We start from the raw sequence: 6,727 nt of genomic DNA on the forward strand, positions 1-6,727 counted from the left end.
AAATTTAAGGCAAAGTTTAACGGTTACAAATCCACTCGGCATTCCAAGGTAAATTTAAAGTTTTTCACTCCTCAGAAGGAGGTCTGGAAGGGGCGACGAACTCATCCAAGTCGATCCCGTTGGCAATACGGGTGGCAGCGGCGATGAAGGTCTCCAAGAAGTCTTGAAAGCTGTGCTTCCTGGTATTTGCAACTTGGATGGCTCCCAGCTTTTCTTCTCGCGCGTCCTTGCAATGGAAGCGGACCAGAGACAGAGCGACATCAACACCGCATCTAGCAGAAGATTTCTTCCATTCCGCCACTCGACCTGGGACTTCGTTAAGTCGAGCCATCAGAGACTCAAGGTCGTTCTGAAGCGTCGTCCCAGGCCAGAGTGATGTGTCGATCCGCGACATTGCAACTTTCAGCCGAGCCAGATAATCAACGACACTGGTAACACGAGACTCCAATCGGAGCACGTTCATGGCAGCCTCGTCCTTCACGAGAGAATTGGCGGGATCCAAGCTTGGCTCCACTCGACTGGTCTCCTCTTCAAAGTTCTGACAGAATTCTGCAAACACGATTCAAGAGTAAGACAGTGGCCCTACGCAGGCTTGGCAAACTGCAAGACAGTCGGGGCAGAGTAATTACCTTCGAGCATGACGAACAACTTCTTGGCAAGTCCACCGAGATAAGCTTCCAGATCTTTTACCTTCCCCACCAGCTCACCCGCCTTGTCGTGCAGAGCCATCTTCTCCTTCTTCAGTCGACTGGCATCTCGATTAGCTGTCTCGAGAGCGGTTTTCAGTCTGGAGTTCTCCTGTTCAAGAGCTCCGACCGAAGCCAATTTCTCCTCTGCAAGCTTCGTTTTGCTTTAGGCCTCCTTCTGTGCCTCTGCAAGGTCTTGGTCCTTCTTCTTCAGAGCTTCCTCCAGTTTATCTGTGGCGCGTCGAGTGGAACCAACATCAAGAATGGAGAAGAAAGAAAAGCCACCTGTTAAGAATATAGAACCTCACCAGCCATACCTTTCGCTTCTTCTTGCGCCTTCCTCAAATTCTCCTGAGCAAGCTTCAAGTTAAGGTTGAGCTGGATCTGCTGATTCTCCAACTCAGTATAGCGAGCTACAAGTTCGCAAGATTTCTGTAAAAAGGAAAATCAGTCGACAGACGTCCAAGATAAGTTGCTTCCGAGTAACTAAGAGACAATGATGATGTTTCTAAGACCACAGCCGAATCAAAAACATTCAACAGTAGTCTCGGGGACTACACCCAGTGGGTGCACTCAGCGTGCCCCCACTGGTTCGACCAAAAAAAAGTCGACTGCCCGCATTCGACCGGATACAATTCCACTCGACCAAACCGAGTGAAGAAATACAGCTACAGCAACACAATATAAAGACTACAGTCGACTGCCAGCAGTCCACCGTAGTCTCGGGGACTACACCCAGTGGGTGCACTTAGCGTGCCCCCACTCGTCCAAAGGATTGGCAGACACACCCAGTGGGTGTACAGATACAGATACAAAAGATCTTCGGAAAAGAGACTCTTCAAACATCATATCATAACAGACCAAGTGTCGGGTCGACTGACTTGGACGTTGCTCTGAAGAGCCGAACTCGCGTCATAGGCTGCTTGGCTGGCCTCCCGAGCCATCTTCACTTGCTCCATCATGATCCCCGCCTGGCGTATAGCCTCCTTTGCAGCAGCCGCTTGGTCCTCAGGGACGGGGTACGCAGCAAAAAGTGAAGGTGGATCCGCAGTCGACGCCGAGGGCCGCGCACTCGCCAGAGGAACGGCGAAGGTCACGGAAGCCCGAGTGGTGTCACCACCATCCCGAGCCACGGCCTCGGACGCCGGAGCGGATTGGGGGGTCTTGTCAGCCGACGCCCTCTTGTGCCTCCTCACTCTCAACGGACCGTCGTCGTCATCCGGGAGGTCGATAACATGAGGAGGAGCTACAAGGAAAACATTCAATCGACCAGAGTAGCAATAAAAGTTCAGTCGACTCAAAGGCAGGACGTCAGCAGTCGTACCAGGGTTGGAGGTAACAGCGTCCTCCATCTCTTGGTCGTCGTTCCTGGCGGAGACCTCAGAAGTAGCACCGCTGCAAATCTCGAAAGTCAATCAGTTGGTTCAGTGAATCGACCAAGGATCCGTCCACGGTCGACAAAGGAAAGCAAGTCTTATTATTACCCGGAAATGGTAGGAACAGCTATCTTCATCTTGGGCAGAGCCTTGGGCGGCTTGGATGGCGTCGCTCATGGATTCTTGGGAGCCTTCCCAGTCAGCGGAGGAGAAGAGGTCCGAGGGCGTTTTGACGACTGCCCAACAGGAGCGGTCGCCTTGCCACGTTCCCGCGCTGGATCGTGGGTGAGCTTGGATCGCCCCTCCGGGCGGGGGGGTTCAACCTCCTCCTCCTCCCCTTCGCTGGAGAAGATGTCGTTGCCTCCCTCTCCCTCACCGTCGGACTCGCACTCGCCTTGGTCGTCCCCGCTCTCGCCTCCGCTCGCCTCCCCTTCCTCAGTCGACCCCTGTGCCCCGTTGGGCATCAAGTACATCTCGGTGGTCACCTGGAAAACAATAGGCAAGACAAAAGTCAATCGACTTATTCAAAGAAGACCAGTGCAGAAGACAAGATATCAGTCGGGAGCACAAAGACATACCTGGTCCACCTCATATGAGTTGTCGAGTGGGGTTACCCTCCTGGCTCCTCGGGGGTTGTCTTTGTTCCCCGTGATGCTCGACAGCCACCCCTCCACCATCTCGTCGGTGACCTCCTCCGGGTGGACCCGAGTGGTGTCGTCAAGACCCGAATACAGCCACATCGGATGGTCGCGGGCCTGGAGCGGTTGGATGCGCCTTTGAAGAAAGACCTCCAGCAGGTCCATACCAGTCACGCCCTCGCGGACAAGCTCAACCACTCGACCTGCCAGCACCTTGACTTGGGCCTTTTCCTCCGGCGCAATTTTCAGAGAGGCAGGCTTCTCGGCTCGGTCGAGGGAAAAAGGAGGAAGACCAGTCGACTGTCCGGGGTGGCCTCGTCCTTGCAGTAGAACCAGGTCGACTGCCAGCCACGGACCGACTCCGGGAAGGTGATAGATGGAAAACAACTCTTCCCCCTCGTCTGGATCGCCAGGCCCCCGCACAGTTGGATCACCTACGTCCTTTCATCACTCGACTTAGCCTTCTTGACCGATTGAGAACGGCAGGTAAAGATGTGTTTGAAGAGTCCCCAATGGGGTCGACAACCCAAGAAAGCCTCACACATGGAGATGAAAGCAGCAAGGTAGACAATGGAGTTGGGAGTGAAGTGGTGGAGCTGCGCTCCGAAGAAATTCAGGAAACTCCGGAAGAAAGGATGGGGCGGCAGAGAAAACCCTCGGTCGATGTGGGTGGCTAGGAGCACGCACTCACCGTCGCGGGGTTAAGGTTTGATCTCTCCCCCTGGAAGACGTGCAGCTTCATGGGGAATGACTCCACCCTCGACCATGTCGTCGAGATCCTCTTGCCAGAGCACCGATGGCATCCAGTCGCCCTGGATCCAACCTTTGGGCAGAGCGGTCCTGGAGGAGGATCTGCCCCGAGCAGACCTCTTCCCTTTCCCCGCCGCCGCCGCCTTCTTTGCGTGCTCCAGAGCGGAGGTCTTGCTCTTCGTCATCGTCGCCGGCGAAGTCTCGCACGGGCCTGCTGCGCTAGGGCGAGAACGGAGGTGGCGGAAGGACTTGCGAAGGGGGAGAGGCGGAAGAAAGGAGGAGAAGAGAGCGCACTACTTGAAAACCCCGAATCAGCGATTTATAAGGGACCGCTTCCGAGTGGCTGACTGGTAGGCCCAGGTCATCCAGTCAAATCCCGCAGCAGACGCGTGCGCAGTACGTGGCGAAAAAGGCGACGCGGGAATCGAGGAGCTTCCGCTTTATCGCTTCCGATTACTGCGGCCGCTCCCATCCCGCGCGCTTCCCAAAATCCGAATCCCGTGACATCCGCGGGCCGCAGGACACCTTGTCAAAACAGAAGACCCCCATCGCGCCGGCGCTCAGTATGTCACAAACAAAGAAATTCACTCGACGAAAGGCCTGGAATGGATCAAGGTGACTGAAAAAGGTTGGCAACGTCATCCGTGACGATTGACCCAAAACGAGGCGCTCACATAGCCCGAAGAACCAGTCGGAAAGATCCCCAACTCTTTCCCCACTCTAACCTCGATCCATTCGGGGGCTAATGATGAAGACATATACCTAGGGTAGGGACATGGACCTGACCAAAGAGTCCTACCCTAGGACACCCCTAGAAGAAGTCACCTTTCAATCGACTTGAAGGTATCCCACTCGACGGGTTCAAGACACTCGACCAGGAAGCTACCACTCGACTACGAAGCCAACCACTCGACTGCCAGGAGACCTAAAGTCACTCCATAGGCAAACGGTCGGCTGTTAAGTAGTCTTTATGATCATTATAGCACTTTATTAGGGGCGTTACCAGTAACGCCCAACCTTAAATGTACCTTAAACCCTGCATTACTGAGGGCAGGAGGGGTCCGGTGAACTCTATATAAGCCACCCCCTCCTCAGTGTGAAGGGTTCGCACCCCTGTAATCCATACACGCATAATCCAGTCGACCGCCTCCGGGCTCCGAGCCGTAGGGCTATTACTTCCTCTGAGAAGGGCCTGAACTCGTAAACCTCGCGTGTAACAACTTCCCAATAGCCAAGATCTAGCCTCTCCATATTCACCCTCCTACATCACTGTCAGAGTTAGAACCACGACACCGGACTCATCGTCATTGAAGCCTGGTTCAGGGGCTATTGAGGGAGTCCGGGATAAGGGGGTCTCCGGACAGCCAGACTATCTCCATTGGCCGGACTGTTAGACTGTGAAGATACAAGATTGAAGACTTCGTCTCATGTCCGGATGGGACTCTACTTGGCGTGGAAGGCAAGCTAGGCAATACGGATATGGATATCTCCTCCTTTGTAACCGACCTTGTGTAACCCTAACCCTCTCCGATGTCTATATAAACCGAAGGGTTTTAGTCTGTAGGACAACAATCACAACATACAATCATACCATAGGCTAGCTTCTAGGGTTTAGCCTCTCTGATCTCGTGGTAGATCTACTCTTGTACTACCCATATCATCAATATTAATCAAGCAGGACGTAGGGTTTTACCTCCATCAAGAGGGACCGAACCTGGGTAAAACATCGTGTCCCCTGCCTCCTGTTACCATCCGGCCTAGACGCACAGTTCGGGACCCCCTACCCGAGATCCGCCGGTTTTGACACCGACAGTGATGTTGTTTGCATCTTGCATATGATTTATTTCTTGTACTGCTTCACATTTGTTTAAACGTCATTTATGATGAGACACTGTTAACTTGGCTGAGCGATATTTGTAGCATCTTTCATATGGTGTCTACCTTCCATTGCATTGCTTCTAATTTAGTGAAATGTCTTCTTCTTAGTTTACACATCATAGTTCTGGTTATCTCTTCCGTCCTGTTTTTCATACATATTACATCCTCCTATCATGTGGTTGTCTAACATCAAAGTTCCGTTCGTTTGCATCACGCATCAATTTGTTCTGAAGAGCTAAATTGTTATTCATTTTTCTTGTCGGCTTGACTTAACATGGCACAGAGAAAGAGGAAGAAACACAGAATGGCAGGGAATGAGAAGCGGATGAATCCTGCAGATTCTGCTGGTACTGATGGTGCAATAGAAGGTCAAAGTCCAGCAGAAAATTCTACAAACACGGCATCCTATGCTACACGAGTTGCAAAAAAATACAAACAGAAACAAATAGCTGCCACCAAACAAGCAGAGACAACCCTAGTTCTTGCAACACCTACCACAATACTACCAGCTGCACGACATACTCGTGCGTCAACTGAGCTAGCAGCATGTTCCCAAGCTCCCTTGCCACCTGACACTACTTCCCAAGCACTCTTGACACAAGACGAGTTGGCAATATCAGATGAACCTTGTGAGCTTCAACAGCAAGAAGGTAGTTGCTGGAGTCAAGTTACAGTTGCATGCTTCTTTATATGTAGTCTCACAGTTTGATTTACACTAACACTTCCTATGTTTGTTGTTGGACTTGCACCTAGGCGCAAGAGGAAACAAACATCAGGGATAATGCTCGATAGGTTAACTAAATATAGAGGAGGAAGAATGGAGATCCGTTTTGAGGTAGGTTTAAAAAGGCCACGTGATGCTACAGAGTCAGCCAAGTTAGTATCATAGGCAACGGTTGCTGTTAGGTGTCGTGTACGTATCCTCCCAACATGGATTCAGTACAGGAATGACAAAGATGAAACCCAGTTCAACATCTTCCTCGACCATTTATCTGCAAGTATGGTTATGTATGGAAACTAGTAATATTGTCTTGCTCTGTCCAATACTTTCTAGGTTGCTGATAATGAAACTCCCATAATTTTCAACAGATGAGGTTCAAGTTGGATAGCCAAGATGATGCAACCAGACAAGCTTGCACCCATGTTTTCAAGTCTGCTCTGCGATAGTATCGGTATAACTTGAGGAAAACTCACTTTGAAGGCAAGGCTAACAATGAACTTGCCCAAACATCTCCAGTGGAAAATATATCTGATGAAGACTGGAGAGGCCTCATTAAACACTGGTCTGATCCGAAGTATCAGGTACATTATATATATGTCATCAGATCACATGTTGAAGTCCTATTTACGCATGTGCCACACAAATCTATCTTCTTGTAGGTGAACTGTTCAAAGAACA

The sequence above is a fragment of the Triticum dicoccoides genome, chromosome 7A (assembly GCF_002162155.2).
Source record: "Triticum dicoccoides isolate Atlit2015 ecotype Zavitan chromosome 7A, WEW_v2.0, whole genome shotgun sequence".
NCBI lineage: Eukaryota > Viridiplantae > Streptophyta > Magnoliopsida > Poales > Poaceae > Triticum > Triticum dicoccoides.